This window comes from Pezoporus flaviventris, unplaced genomic scaffold, assembly GCF_033815535.1.
Source record: "Pezoporus flaviventris isolate CSIRO_AGI_PZ_B2104156 unplaced genomic scaffold, CSIRO_AGI_Pfla_v1 ptg000047l, whole genome shotgun sequence".
Lineage (NCBI taxonomy): Eukaryota > Metazoa > Chordata > Aves > Psittaciformes > Psittacidae > Pezoporus > Pezoporus flaviventris.
Window position 1 is genome coordinate 101078 of NW_026892595.1, and position 16218 is coordinate 117295.

Consider the following 16218-nt stretch of genomic DNA (forward strand, 5'->3'; position numbering starts at 1 on the left):
TGGGCTTTATACAGTGAAGGAGCGTGGTCCCATTTGTTAATGACTGCAGACTGATGTGAGTGGTCTGTTTGCACACAGCTATCAGCAGTGCACCTAGGACCAGAGGCAGATGCGGAATTGCTTCCTAACATGAAAACAAACAAACAATTCAAATGAGCTATCTTGCCCAGGGCAATTTGGAGAGGTACAGAGGAGCAACGAAACGTTTGGTCTATCTAATTTACTGCAGATAATCTAGATTACCTGGTTGTAATCTAGTAATCTAGATTATCTGGTTTAGTTTAACCTAAACTGGCAACTAAGCACCACGCAGCCACTTGCTCTCCCTGCTCTCCCTCCTTGGTGATACGGGGGAGAGAATCAGAAGAGTAAAAGTGAAAAAGCAAAGCAGAATAAGGAATTCATTCACCACTTCCCATTGACAGGCAGGTGTTCAGCCATCTCCAGGACAGCTGGGCTCCATCAGGCCTAACAGTCACTTGGGAAGAAAAATGTCATCACTCTGAATGTGTTCCCCCCTTTCTTCTTCTTCCCCGGCTTTATATGCTGAGCATGATGCCATATGGTATGGAATATCGAATTTGAGATCCTCAGGACAGTGAGAAGAGCGTGCAGCAAGCTCACTGCCCTGGATTTCAAAAGAGCAGACTTTGGCCTCTTCAGGAACCTGCTTCAGAAGGTTCCATGGGATATAGCCCTAGAGGGTAGAGGGGCCCAAGACTGTTGGTTGATATTCAAGGATCACCTACTACAAGCTCAGGAGTGTTGCATCCCAACTAGAAGGAAGTGCAGCACGAGGGCCAGGAGACCTCCTTGGATGGATAAGGAGCTGCTGAGGAAAATTCAAATGAAAAAAGAGGCTTATAATAAGTGGAAGCAAGGACAGGCGGCACGGGAAGAGTACAGGGATGTTGTCCGGGAAGCTAGGGACCAGGTTAGGAAAGCTAAGGCCCAGTTAGAATTAAACTTGGCTAGGGATGTTAAGGATAACAGGAAGGGATTCTACAAGTACATAGCAAATAAAAAACAGACTAGGGAGAACTTAGGCCCCCCACAGGAAGCTCTCAGGAGAACTGGCTACACAGGATTTGGAGAAGGCTGAGGTTCTGAATGACTTCTTTGCCTCGGTCTTCACTGGCAAAGGCTCTGACAAAACCACCCAAGTCTTGGAAGGCAGATGCAGGGACTGTGAGAATGAAGACCCTAGGCCCACTGTAGGAGAGGAACTGGTTCGAGACCATCTTAAAAATCTGAACGTGCACAAGTCCATGGGTCCTGATGAGATCCATCAGCGGGTCCTGAAGGAGATGGCAAATGAAGTTGCTAAGCCACTGGCCATCATATTTGAAAAATCATGGCAGTCAGGTGAAGTTCCCAATGACTGGAAAAAGGGAAATATAGCCCCCATTTTCAGGAAGGGGAAAATGGATGACCAAGGGAATTACAGACCAGTCAGTCTCACCTCTGTGCCTGGCAAAATCTTGGAGCAGATTCTCCTGGAAGGCATGCTAAGGCACATGAAAAACAACAAGGTGCTTGGTGACAGCCAGCATGGCTTCACTAAGGGGAAATCCTGCCTGACCAATTTGGTGGCCTTCTATGATGGGGCTACAGAACTGATGGACAGGTGTAGAGCAGTTGATGTCATCTACCTGGACTTGTGCAAAGCGTTCGACACTGTCCCACACGACATCCTTGTCTCTAAATTGGAGAGACATCAGTTTGATGGATGGACCACTCAGTGGATAAAGAACTGGCTGGATGGCCGCACACAAAGAGCTGTGGTCAATGGCTCAATGTCCAGCCGGAGACCAGTAACGAGTGGTGTCCCTCAGGGATCGGTGTTGGGACCAGTCTTGTTTAACATCTTTGTCGCTGACATGGACAGTGGGATTGAGTGCGCCCTCAGCAAGTTTGCCGATGACACCAAGCTGTGTGGTTCAGTTGATACGCTGGAGGGAAGGAATGCCATCCAGAGGGACCTTGATACGCTTGTGAGGTGGGCTGATGCCAACCTCATGAAGTTTAACCATGCCAAGTGCAGGGTCCTACACCTGGGTCGGAGCAATCCCAGGCACAGCTACAGGTTGGGCAGAGAAGAGATTCAGAGCAGCCCTGTAAAGAAGGACTTGGGGGTGCTGGTCGACGAGAAAATGAACATGAGCCAGCTTCATTGTGCTCTTGCTTCCCAGAAAGCCAACCATATCCTGGGCTGCATCAAAAGGAGTGTGACCAGCAGGTCGAAGGAGGTGATCCTGCCCCTCTGCTCTCGTGAGACCTCACTTGGAGTATTGTGTGCAGTTCTGGTGTCCTCAACATAAAAAGGACATGGAACTGTTGGAACAAGTCCAGAGGAGGGCCACGAGGATGATCAGGGAACTGGAGCACCTCCTGTATGAAGACAGGCTGGGAAAGTTGGGTCTGTTCAGCCTGGAGAAGAGAAGGCTGCGTGGAGACCTCATAGCAGCCTTCCAGTATCTGAAGGGGGCCTATAGGGATGCTGGGGAGCGTCTCTTCATTAAGGACTGTAGTGGTAGGACAAGGGGTAATGGGTTAAAACTTAAACAGGGGAAGTTTAGATTGAATATAAGGAGGAAATTCTTTCCTGTTAGTGTGGTGAGGCACTGGAATGGGTTGCCCAGGGAGGTTGTGAATGCTCCATCCCTGGCAGTGTTCAAGACCAGGTTGGACGAGGCCTTGGGTGACACGATTTAGCGTAAGGTGTCCCTGCCCCTGGCTCGGGGGTGGGAACTTGATGATCTTAAGGTCCTTACCAACCCTAACTATTCTATGATTCTATGATTCTATGAATATCCCTTGGGTCAGTTGGGGTCAGTTGTCCTGGCTATGTCCTCTTCCAACTCCTTGTGCACCCCTAGGCTCCTTCCTGGTGGTGTGGGGTGAAGAGCAGATAGGGCCTTGGCTCTCTGTAAACACTGCTCAGCAGTAATGGAAACATCCCTCTAGTACCAACACTGTTTTCAGCACAAATCCAAACCATAGCCCCACACTAGCTACTGTGAAGAAACTGAACTCTATCCTATCCAAAACCAGCACACTAGGAGCCTTGCTCCTAGTACCAAGACCAAGAAGGCCCGTGAGATACACAAAGCTGTCAAGGTCCATGAGATTTACAAAGCTGTCAAAGCTCTTTTTACTTGGAAAGTGAGCATCTATGTGAAAGTTACATTGGTGCTCACATACAGAAGTTGAGCTATGCTCTATTTTTACAGACACACCCAGGTCTGGAGAGAAGGCCAAGCTGCCAATCAAGGAAGCTAAAATGATGATGAAATTGTCACCGGAAAGATTCAAACAGCACAGCTTTTGCTTGTCACAGACTATCAAAAGTTCAAATGAACATCTCTGCAACTCTGGCATGGTATTTATAAGACCTGAAACCATTTGGCTGCACTGGGGAGAGGCTTGATGTAGTATCTAAGTGGATGTGCAATGCTATCAATTCTAGTGGCTGTGATAGTTACTTAAAACATCTGTTGCAGATACAGTAAATTTCACTTACCAAATTGCATGGCTTGCACTAACTACAGCATTTGCTTGATAAAATAAAATTTAATAGACCAAGGTGGATTCTGTTGGGAAAATATTATGCATTTTGGCTTCTAGAAAATATTAAGTTCATGCAACCAGGTTGATATCTCTGCTAACTTTGGGGTTCACATTGCCCACATTTATGTGACTCCGTTAGCTTATTCACAAGGACTACTCATTTAGATCCACACAGCAGACCCTTAAAGCACCCCCAGAACAACTCCAAATATGACCATACTGTGGCTGGGGCACCTTCAGTTCTTCCCCAAATCCTCACAGCATCCATTCTAAGGCACTTTGACTACTTGCTCTTTGTCAGTAGATCGGCATCACTCCAGATCTGCTGCTTCATTTGTACTTATGTCCCCCTGTGGCTATCTTGCCCTGCAGAAAATTGCAGAGCTGCAGTTCATGATGGTGAGGGACAGAGCAAGAGCCTCCTGACAACTCCGTTCATAACGCAGGATGGTCTCTGCAAAGGAAGCCAGTTATCTGTTTTTCTCAGCACTATGTCATGTGCTAGCATGTTACTTTTCAGGACTTCAAGAGCATATTTCAACAGGACATGGCTCAAATCTTACACACTGGTAAGACATCCTTCCCCTTTTGAAACAGGAAAATGCTGATTTCAGACTTAGATGCTTTTCCAGCCATCCAGTTTTAGGTTTCAGTTGGTACAAAGTGGAAGCACTCTACTGGATCAGAACAGATCAGTTGCAGATGTTCCACACAGTGAAGTGCAAGGAGATCACTGGATTAGTCTGGCTTGACATAGATGCTAGCATTAGGCTGCTGTAATTGTTTGTTACGTGAGTGTTTAACATTTACTGTCCAGGAGACTACTGAGCACTGGTGAGGGCATACCTGGAGCACTGTGTTCAGTTCTGGCTCCTCAGTACGAGAGACATGGACATACTGGAGAAAGTCCAACAAAGGGCTATAAAGATGATGAAGCATCTTTCCTATAGCAAAAGCTGAGAGGGCTGGGACTGCTTAGCCTGGAGTTCTCACTGACAGGCCCAGAGGCAATGGGCATAATCTAAAACTGCAGGAGGCTCTGTCACTGAGAAATACATTTTTTATGGTGAAGGTGGCAGAGAACTGGAGCAGGCTGCCTGGGGAGGTTGTGGAGTGTCCATCCTTTCAGATATTCAAAAGCCATCTGGACATAGTCCAGGGTAACTGGCTCTGTGTGTCTCTGCTGAGCAGGGGAGCTGGACCAAATGAGTTCTTTGCCAACTGCAAGCATTTTGTGATTCTGTGAGGAAGCTGCCCACAAATCTATTGACAGCATGTGAATTAGACTGGAGGGGACATCACATTCTTCACTGCTTATAATCCAGTGTAAACGACTTTTCTTCTTTGAGCCCTTACTCCTTTTACTATCTTCTCTCTATTATCTTTTAGACTGTCATTTTTGGGGGGGGCAGGAACTACCATACCCTGAGCTTGTGCAGTACCTTTTGCAACAGGATGATGCTCTCACTGAAGTCTTTTGATAGACTGTGGTATTTTGAAAACACAAAGAGAAAATGGAAATCTAATGTTAAGTATTGATCATTTTTTCCCCTACTTTTGAAGTAAAACTGAAGACCCACCTTGGCTTCCCATTAAAGCCAAGTCAAAGGACATTGCTGCAGCTGTGAGTCTGAAACAAGACCACACGAACAGCCACCAAGCAAACAGCCATGCAGCCAGTCTGCTCTTGTCCCTGGGACTGCCCACAGGTGCAGAACATAGGCACTTGCCTCCAAAGACCCCAGCTGCCTCTGTTCTCCCTGGGCAGCAGGGCACAGTCAGCACACTGGCCAGCAGGTGCTGCATGGTACAGTCTCCATGCAACCTTCATATGGACATCTCTAGTCCTCTGGTGTCTCTCAGCTCATTAATTTTTCTTGTTTAAGCGGATGAGAAAATGGTGGGGTTTGTTGTTTTTTTTTTTTCTAACAGGTAAAAATCGAGCTTGTTCTGTGTTGTTAAATGAATTTTTAATTGTCTTGCAGCTATTGAAAAGAATTTTCAAGGCATTTTGCTGTTTGAGGTTGAAAAATGTTCTTGTCTTGAAATACTTTGTATACTTATTTTCACTGTCTAACTGAATCAGTAAACTGATGTGTAACCCAAACATAATGACTGTGTTTTTAAAGCAGTAAAAACTTCAAAGGAGCATGTTCATGGCAGACTACAAACTGTCCTAGAATATTCACTGAGATACTCTACAGCAGGAAACACATACATATTCATTAGCAGTTTTTATTTATCTTCAAAACACTACTGTTCTGAAAGAGCAAATCAAACAGAAGTCTAAAAAGCCTTTGTATTCAGCTAAGATTCTCCGCAGAAAATGATTAGTATTACTGCAATTGTACTGAGTAGACAGGGTTATTAATTAAGACATATTGGTTTGCTCTGGTGCGCTCTATCCTCAGCAGAAGATCTGTCAAGTTGTTGCAGTTTGTACAAAAGTTTTCTCTGCATACCATTTCCCATGTTTTCTAAACTAAAAACTCACTCGAGGTCTTCAGGCTTTCAAATTTCTCAGGGCTGTAATCTCTGAGAACAATGGCAAAATTCCTACACACTGCGATCTTAACAGACTCAATCTAGAAATATATCTGTTACTTATTTAAAAGTATCTTTCTGTCCCCCCAGCAGATAACCACACAGCTTGTTTTATAGGCCTTCAAGTCTGGGAACAACTGCCAGCAGTCTATTCTGTGAAACAATGGTCTTCTGGAGACCCGTGTTTGATTTGCCACAGAAATGAAATCTAATCTCCTAAAGAGAGGAGCAATGAATCAACAGTCCCATAAAAGGCTGAGATTTAGGGGAGAGGAATTAAATTTTACCACAAGTTCAAACTTCTTATGTGATCTTGCACAAGACCCTTGTGAAGGTCTACGCTGCAGTGTCTGGGAAGCAATCCGACTGTGGAGAATTGGTGTATCTGGAGCCTTATGCTGTTGTGGATGGCCTCTTTCTGGGTCCTGAGACAGGTCCAAATGTGTTCATGCTGGTATCTTTATGCTGATCTCTGCATTGTAAGCCTGAGGGGATAGCTGTAGCCACAGACCTGAGGAGACTGGAAAATTAGCCTACACTGTGACACTAGACTTCTAGCAATAGCTGAGGTAGCTCAAATATCTCTACAGTCCACTAGTCCTCCTGTGTCATTTTATTCTTCATTTTAAAATGGGGACAACAGTGCTGACTGGTGAGGTGAGTCTGGCCATCCTGTTTTGGGGGTAAAGGCGTTCATTGAGCTGGGCCATTCAGCCCCAGAGCAAGAGATTAATCTCTGGTGTCTCCTGTCATCTGATGTCTCAGTGTCATTTACACCGATGCAGGTGTAGCCACTCTCTTCATTTTAGGACTCATTTGTTTTTTAAATAATGATCCTGTGGTAAATGGTTTGAAGACAGATTGCACTGACTGAATAAACAGCTTGTGAATGTAGCACAATCTCAACACTTCCTGGTAGTACTGATGCCTAACAGAAGGAAATCTCTATTTTCCCTAAACCAAAACTGCAAAGAAATATAAACAATTTGATTCATACATCAATGAAAAGCAGTAAACAACTTATTTCTGCTGTATCTTGAACTACTTTTTCCAGTAGTTGCTTAAAGTGGAACTGCATACTGATTCTTAATCTTCTTCCAACTTTGACCCAAGTAATGCCCTTATGAGATTTTTGTGTTTCATTACAGCTGGAGACTCTTACTGGGGACGGAATCTGCCTTTTCATAGCTTTTGTGACTGTCCCTACCTCAAAGACTTCATAAGGTAAACATACAAAGCAAGACCAATATATTTAAAAGACAGTCCCGAGGATCATTAAGAAACAGAGGGGCAATTATAAGAACTGAAACGGTCACAGCATGCCAACTCCACATAAAGCAAGTTGCACATTTTATGTCCTAAAGTAAGCACAGCCACTTCAACACTGTGTAAAACTGTTCTGGGATAAGCACAGGTTACAGCAACTCTTCTTCTACCCATCACTCACTCAACACACAGTCCTGTGCTGTTCAAGGCTGCAGACTATATTAACACAAACTTCTTCCTGCAAATGCCTGCTAAAATTTGTCTTTCAGATAAAGTATTCCATCAGGAAATTTCACAGATAATATTTTGCCTGAAAAGTGAGCATCAAGTGCCTTTTGGAGGGTTTTTGGCTTTTTTTATTCTTCCCTCAAAGTGAAAAACATTTTGGTCTCAACGGAAAATATCAAAGCATTTAATTAATATTCTGATCTTTCCTCTGTCAAGCAGATGGTACTGGATTCATCCCGAATCCCTGTGTCCAGCAAAGCCTGAATTATCATCAGTAACCTGACATGACTATCTATGGTTTGAGTTCGGTTGTGCTTAGCTTGAGCTCTGTCTTCTTTTTACAGCACTTTAAAGTTCTGTACTTTTTTATTATTGTTTTTCAACTTTCCTTACTGCACAAGTCTTGTAAGCATCTTTTCCCTTGTTTAGGTTCTCCATGAGACACTCCTTGTACCCCATAGTGGGAGGACACACGGGTTAAAACTTAAACATGGGAAGTTTGGATATGAGGAGGAAGTTCTTTACTGTAAGAGTGGTGAGGCACTGGAATGGGTTGTCCAAAGAAGTTGTGAATGCTCCATCCCTGGCGGTGTTCAAGGCCAGGCTGGACAGAGCCGTGGGTGACATGGTTTAGCGCGTTCCAGCCCGTGGCAGGGGGGTTGGAACTTGATGATCTTAAAGTCCTTTCCAACCCTAACTATTCTATGATTCTAAAACTGTCACATATTCAGCCCCTTTGAGCTTCTTAGACTGGAAGTTCCCTCTGCAGTACAGGTCACCTCTGAAGAAGTGACAACTTAAGCCTAGATGGATGCTGTAAAATACTCCATGGAAAATCTTACACCTACTCCAGTTAAAATGGATAGTCTTCATACACCACCTAGCAGATGGAGTGAGGCTTAATCTTTGGTTTTACTGAAAGGCTCTTTGCAAACATTAGAGGCTTGTCTGTGCTGAGGTAAAGTGTAACTCTTCTACTTCAGTGGATTTAGGATCAAGCTGTAAAAGCACAGGGATATCCACAGCAACATGGAGTCTTATTGTCCTGGGTTCAGCAGTAGCAGTCATGTTTTTTCCTTTGTGGTAGCTGGTGCAGTGCTGTGTTTTGACTTCCAGCCTGGGAACAGTGCTGGTGATACCGATGTTTTCGGTTGTTGCTAAGTGATGTTTACCCTGACCAAGGACTTTGTGAGGCTCATGCTCTGCCAGGGAGGAGGGGAAGCCGGGAGGAAGCAGAGACGGGGCACCTGACCCAGGCTAGCCAAGGAGGTATTCCATACCACAGCACGTCATGGCTGGGGTGGGGGGTGACTGGGAGTTACCCGGAAGGACACGGGCTTCTGGGTGGGACTCGTTTCTTGGCCGGTGGTATCGTATTCTCTTCCCTTGTTATTTTCTCTTATCATTGTTGTAGTTGATAGTAGCGGTGGTGATTTGTGTTGTACATTGGTTGCTGGACTGTTCTTGTCTCAACCCGTGGGAGTTGCACTCTTTCGATCCTCCTCCCCGTTCCTCCGGGAGCGGGGAAGGGGAGAGCCCCAGTGGGGGGGGGGACAGGGACGGCCCTCGATTGTTGTCAGCTCGGCACCACTCACTGGGAGTGAGTGAACAAGTTGCCTGACTGGGTTTAAACCGCGACACTTATACAGAGCCTCCTACAGTGAACAACCTCTTGGTTTCTTCTGGGCTTCTCTGGTTGATATGCTGTATGGTTTGTGCTAAAGGTTTGCACACTGAAAGTTATGTGGAAACAATGCAAATGTTTAAAATTCCTTTGGATAACAATATCATCAAAGAGTTCACAACTTCCGCACGGAAAAGGATGGAAAGGAAATGGAAGCAGAGAAAGGTGGTGTGCCTTGAGGAAGGTCACAGAAAAGGTTGGTAGCAAGACCCAGAAGAGAAACCAGGTGTTCTGGATGGGGCTTTTGTAACAGGAAAACACTGTCTCTCTTCTTGTAGGAGTCCCTCACCTTAGTGTAATGATGAAGTAACTGCTGAGGGGACCATGTAAACACAAACATCAGCCAGACGCATTTCCAGTAATGAAACTCTGAGAAATTTTGGCAGGTGTCAAACAATTTCTTCTCCAGAATGCAGCACCTACATATGGTTGTGACATGTGCAACATGGCAGCATGGTACCAGCAATACATGGCAATGTCCCTTGAAAATATCACTCACATTAGATGGCATATTCAGATGCACACAAGATCAAAAGCAATGATAACAAAAGTAACAGCTCTAAAGTCACCCCTTATGGACTGGCCATTTCCTGCAGAACTGTTTACCTGCAGCCAGTGTTTTTTCTTCAATTTTTGTTTAAGTTTAAAGGACTTTTCCATCATTATTTTCTCGTATTATACAAAGTACTCCAACAGCTTCTGGAAGCTGAATACCATGTTAACAGTAAATAATTTAGCAAATATATGCCCACATTGACATCGAAAGAAAACCTGAGATTGCACCACTGTACTGTGTGTTTTTATTATACTGCAAGTACAGTTTCAAACATAATAGGATTTATTCATAGCATATTTACTCCGCTGAAGTGAGCATAAATATGTAAATGTCTAAGGCTTAGACTGGGAGTTGTCTACTGCTGCTTTCAAGTCATGCAGCACTGTTCGCGCTGTAAATGCAGGCTGACAGCAGAAATGGCAGAACTGTACTTCCAAGGAAAGTATTACAGAAGGATCAAGCTTGCATATCATTACCTTACCCCTGACTTCTAATACAGAATGACATTGGACACACAGCTGTAGCTTTCACACTACTTTAATGGAAAAACTACACAGAGAGAGCAAGGGAGCACACATTGCTGACTGGGGCAGCTCGCACCAGAGTGTGATTAGAAGGAAATAAAAATCCCTTCTTATAAGATACCATTCAGATGTACAAAGCAAAATAATTTTGTGTTGAAATACATGGAAATGAAGGGGGTTGATTTTGTTCCCTAGTTGTCAAGGAAGGACAGCAGAGTACCTGCTAGCAGCACTCAAGTAAAATATTTTTCTGAGTGAAATAAACATGAAGTATGTGGTGGGAAAGTTATTTTACTGAAGCCAGCAGATGCAGCTCTTTTGGCTTCTCTGCAGTATGAGCCATCAGAGACCCATTCCAAAGGCTTGCAGGCATGAGAAGCTACACCAAGGTGAGGGAACTCTATATGGGGTATATTAAGGTGAGGGACTGTGCCTATAGCTTTCTCTGAAGCAGAAAGGCCACTCAATTTTCAAAGTTGCAAATAAATAAATAAAAAGACACAGCAGAAAAATTGCTCACAAGGCAATTACCAAAGGGTAGTTGGAGCAAGAGAATAATCCCAGCTTTACAACTGGGATTTCAGGTCTAAGTAAATATCTGAGTAATTGTCTTTAGCTGCGTACACATTTTAATTCACACCTTTCCACTCACTTATTGCCTCTGTGCCAGATACTTTTTAAAAAAGTGAATCAATTGACCATAAAAGGTGTCAGATTGTCAACAATGGAAATGAAATCCCCTGGTTACAGAACAAACAGGCTTGGAACAGCACTACAAAGTTCCACTCACTGCAGAGGCAATTTGCCTCTCGTGTAACCTGGAGGGTATTCCTCATTATAATTGCTACTCAGTCCTGGCTTGAATTGCTCCGAGCACTTCTAATACAATCTGATCCCTTCAGACCCTACTTTACTGCCCCTGTTCAAGCATGAAGAATTCAAGCTGAAACAGGTGCAGAGCAAGATGATTAATACAATCTGGGGAACAGGGAGTCTTTCACAAGCAGAGCTGCCAACACTATCAATTTATGTGGTAGACAACTGCTTTGGGCACTAACCTACTGGATTTCCAGTATCTGGCAACTTAGGTTCTTGGATGCCTGGAAATTCACGAGGATTTCACAAAGCAATCTGAGGTGGAACAAACAGTGTGTGATACATCCCTGATGCCCAAAGGGGTATGGAGTCAGCCTGTGATTGTCACTTCTGGGCCTGCAAGGGCAGAATGGTCCAAGGGGGTCTCAGCTTACATAGTGCAGTAAAGGCTGACTGCTGTCAGGGCTTGTATGGGGAAGGAAAAACACTGGGAAGAAAGAATATGTCACTTATACTAGTAAGTGATAATATCAGCACATAAGACCAAACAAGCATGGACTGGCCAGCGATACAGGTACAGTCACACTGTAAACTGGAAGATCTCAGGTAATTACTAGCATAAGAATGTTGCACAACAGCCTTCCTCTAAGGAAGGGGAGGCAACAGCCTAGCTACTTCTAAAAGAAGCTTGGACCTTTATGAAAGGATTCTATTAAAAAATACTAAAATCCCGTAACATGAGGGATTAAATCTGCTAAATCCAAAGATCCTGTCCTGGTTTTGACCACACGGTAGCCCTTATATGCCTTTCACATAAAAAAAAAGCGTATGATCTCTCCTTTTTCTGTCATTTCCTCTGCGTTCTCCTCTGGGCATTAGCAGTAGTATTGTGTTTTCCAGTGTGTTAATCTTAAGTGCAAGTCTTTGCATTAGCTGTGATTTCTTTATATGTTTTCTGTTTATATGTCTTTAGATCAAACAGGTAAAGGACCAGAGATTTTGGCATCATTAGCTTAGCTGAAAATACAGTCATTAAAAGAATTGTCTTGAAATTATGTGAATCTCTCATTTTCTTCTATTGTGTAACCCATTTTCTTTCCCTAAACTTGACAACATAATCACAATTGTAGCCCTCTGAAATCAGAAACAATCATATCTGTTCTATGGCCATTGCATCATGGAGTCAATTGAAAATCTCCTGCAGATCAGAAGCTAAATTTCCATTTAAGCTGAAAGCTGGCATATTGTGGATAAAAACTATATAAATCCTATTAATTTCACCAGTGAAGGCCATGGGTGACATTGTTACCTGTTACAACCTCCTTTACAAAAGTCCATCTGAATCTTTAATACTAAGCCATGAAGAAAAGACAACAACCTAGAACTTAAAAAATAAGGTCTTTTTCAATTAACAATTTAAAAACAGGTGAAGGCACCTTATGTACCTTTTTCTTATCTTTCAGATAAAGACCTCTTGGATAAGCTTGGTAAATCCTTATCTGCTAGACAAAGGACCACTATGATGGGCCTTATCGCTTAATTAAATCCCAGTACTATGTACAATGAAGTCAATAATTTGTTATACAAGATAGCACTTCAAATCGTGGCTGCATTGGATAATGCATCTCTATTGGTTCCCTGTACCACAGCACGATGTAACGGCTCATGTTCCATAACCTGCTCCTGGGCTGCAAGGAACTCATTACAGAAAAGGTGCTCAGCTTAGCAAGGACAGGCTGTGATAGATAAATCTGTTGAATTGACTAGATAAACTAAGGTCCCCAGATGAAACTGATTTGATGTGTAGGGCCTAATTCTGTCAGTTTTCTTTGTAAGGAACTCAGTTGAATGTGAAAGATTTGTGGATTGTGGCCGAAATAAAATACCGATGCTACAGATCGCCGCAATGGAAAAATAGTATAACCGAAGTTAATGCTAGGTGGTGTTGTGAAACCTGTAGAACAAACACAGCTACTGAAAAGAACACACAATAAAGTGTAAATCCTGACCATCCTTTTACTCATTACAGCTTACATCACTCATTGTATTTATACCCACACATATCTGGGAGAAAAAAGAAACTGATCAATAATAGCTATAGCAACTATCACCAGATATCATCCTGGCAAAGTCTTTTGGAATACTAAACCCCGTTCAAATGATTCTCTTTGCCACACAAACATATCTGCATAAAGAAGTCTAATAATTAAAATGCTTCATTTCACTAACCTATTGATAATGTGCTAGAGTAATCTGTTCCTGAGTTTGGTGAGTGACAACATTTTTGTGCATAATAATAATAATACGGATAATCCATAAAATTGGGTGCACTGTATCTCCAAGTCTCTGAAGGACTCCACTCTAGCCTAAACCCGTTACCCATTACTTGATATTCCAATACACACTGAACCTCTACAAGCCAGGATGCTTTTTTTGGTAAATGTGCAAAATTTTAGACCTGAGAGCTGTCACTGGCTCTAATCTTATTCAGCTCTATCAAAATACAGACTCTATGGCTAGCATTTATCCCCCTTCACTTTTACGAAGACAGCTAAGATCTGCCATTCAGCCTATCCAATGTAAATAAACAGAGGAGGTTCACACAGTGAGCTTAGGTTAGGCATTTAACTTTTAGGCAACTAGAGCTAAGGAACATTTCTCTTTCCCTTAGAAAGAATCCCCAAGGAGTATGAGCATGCTGTAGCAATATGAGTGTGAGCTGTAGCACTGCTATGACACATTCTTGGGTGCTCATTAAGACAAAAGGTCCAGATGCAGATCTTGTTCACACTGAAGATGCCAATTGCTTTGAAGGGTGCTATTGAAAGTCCATGCTTTGTATGGTATGTTGTGAAGAGGAAATAAATTTGACCTTTTGTCCCTGTGGCCACACAGTGTTCTGCAAGACCTGTGCTGCCCAATTGCAATCATGTCCTGTTTGCAGATCTTGTGTAGAGTGTGTCCAGCATATGTACTTGCCAACCCACACCAGTCTGCTCAATCTGCATGTTTTTTTTTCTTTTTTTTTTTTTAATAAAATAGAATAAAATTTAGTTTGCCGATGACCCCAAGCTGTGTGGTTCAGTTGATACGCTGGAGGGAAGGAAGGGAGGGACCTTGACATGCTTGTGAGCTGGGCTGATGCCAACCTCATGAAGTTTAACCATGACAAGTGCAAGGTCCCACACCTGGGTCAGAGCAATCCCAGGCACAGCTACAGGTTGGGCAGAGAAGAGATTCAGAGCAGCCCTGCAAAGAAGGACTTGGGGGTGCTGGTCGACGAGAAAATGAACATGAGCCAACTTCAGTGTATGCTCGCAGCCCAGAAAGCCAACCGTATCCTGGGCTGCATCAAAAGGAGCGTGACCAGCAGGTCGAAGGAGGTGATCCTGCCCATCTACTCTGCTCTCGTGAGACCTCACTTGGAGTATTGTGTACAGTTCTAGTGTCCTCAAGGACATGGAACTGTTGGAACAAGTCCAGAGGAGGGCCACGAGGATGATCAGGGAACTGGAGCACCTCCCGTATGAAGACAGGCTGAGAAACTTGGGGCTGTTCAGCCTGGAGAAGAGAAGGCTGCGTGGAGACCTCATAGCAGCCTTCCAGTATCTGAAGGGGGCCTATAGGGATGCTGGGGAGGGACTCTTCATTAGGGACTGTAGTGGTAGGACAAGGGGTAACGGGCTAAAACTTAAACAGGGGAAGTTTAGATTGGATATAAGGAAAAAGTTCTTTACTGTAAGGGTGGTGAGGCACTGGAATGGGTTGCCCAGGGAAGCTGTGAATGCTCCATCCCTGGTGGTGTTCAAGGCCAGGTTGGACAAAGCCTTGGGTGACATGGTTTATTGTGAGGTGTTCCAGCCAGTGGCAGGGGGGTGGGAATTTGATGATCTTAAGGTCCTTTCCAACCCTAACTAATCTATGATTCTATGATCTTTATTTATTTATGCCAGTGATATGCTCAGAACTACACTGTCAATGTTAAGCAGACACAACTCCTGGCCACTGGGATAAACAGGAGTAAGCATAAAATTACCTAGATCACGCAAACCAAAAGCCTCCCTGCTAGAGCTATTCTGTAAATTTAGCATTTCCACACATTTACAGGGTCTGTTACAATCACATTCATGTTTTCATAAAGCTGAGGGCATAAAAAGCTGCTTCCAGAAACCACCAGTATTGAGGCCAGGCTAAATATGCTCTAAGTTGCTAGAGCTGTGTGCAGTTCTTGGATTTCACAGCTGGGTACTTCTAGCAAATTGTACTCCTTTCTGTGCATAGTCCCAAAGGATTTCCCCATAAATGCATAGACCTAGTTCTTGCATGTCTGGCAAACTCTTCCTGTATGCTTGCCAAGTTCTAAAGGGCAAGGAATCAACAGCTGATAATTTATGCCAGGAACCTACAATGATCCAAATTCACCCCTCATGTAATTCTGGTAAAGCCAGCAGAGTACCAGGGGAGAAGTTGTTGGCTTAGCAAAGTAAATTTTCACTGACATTTGAGGAATACACAGTATCAATTAAAGCAGAGCTAATTATTGCTACTATTATTTGCATTTCAGTAGTTCCCAGAGGCTTTTAACAGGATTATAGCCTTCTGGTACAAGGAGTTCTTAGGAACATAAGCTCTGATCTGGAAGTTCATGTATGAAAGCTGACATTTAGAACCTGTGTACAATGTCTCGACATTCAGTGGGCCTCCACAGAGAACTGGGCTTTGCTCACAGGTATGGGCCACAAGAATCTCAGCCACAGAAGTTGCTTGTCAGGCTCTGAGGTTTGCCTAGATCCATCAAATGTTCTGCTCTTTACAGAGTGGAAGGGGCCACCCTGGCCTGTGTCCAGAGAAAGCAAGCCCTTCCCAAAACTTAGCATTTGAGCAAGGCCAACGATGCCGTACATTGGCTCCTTGTCAGAAAAGTTTGGGAAACGCTCCCAACTTTTACTTACTCTGATATATTTATTATGGGGTACCATTCCCTTTGCCTTAGAGTGACGCATCTTAGACAATTTCCACTCTGAGTCATT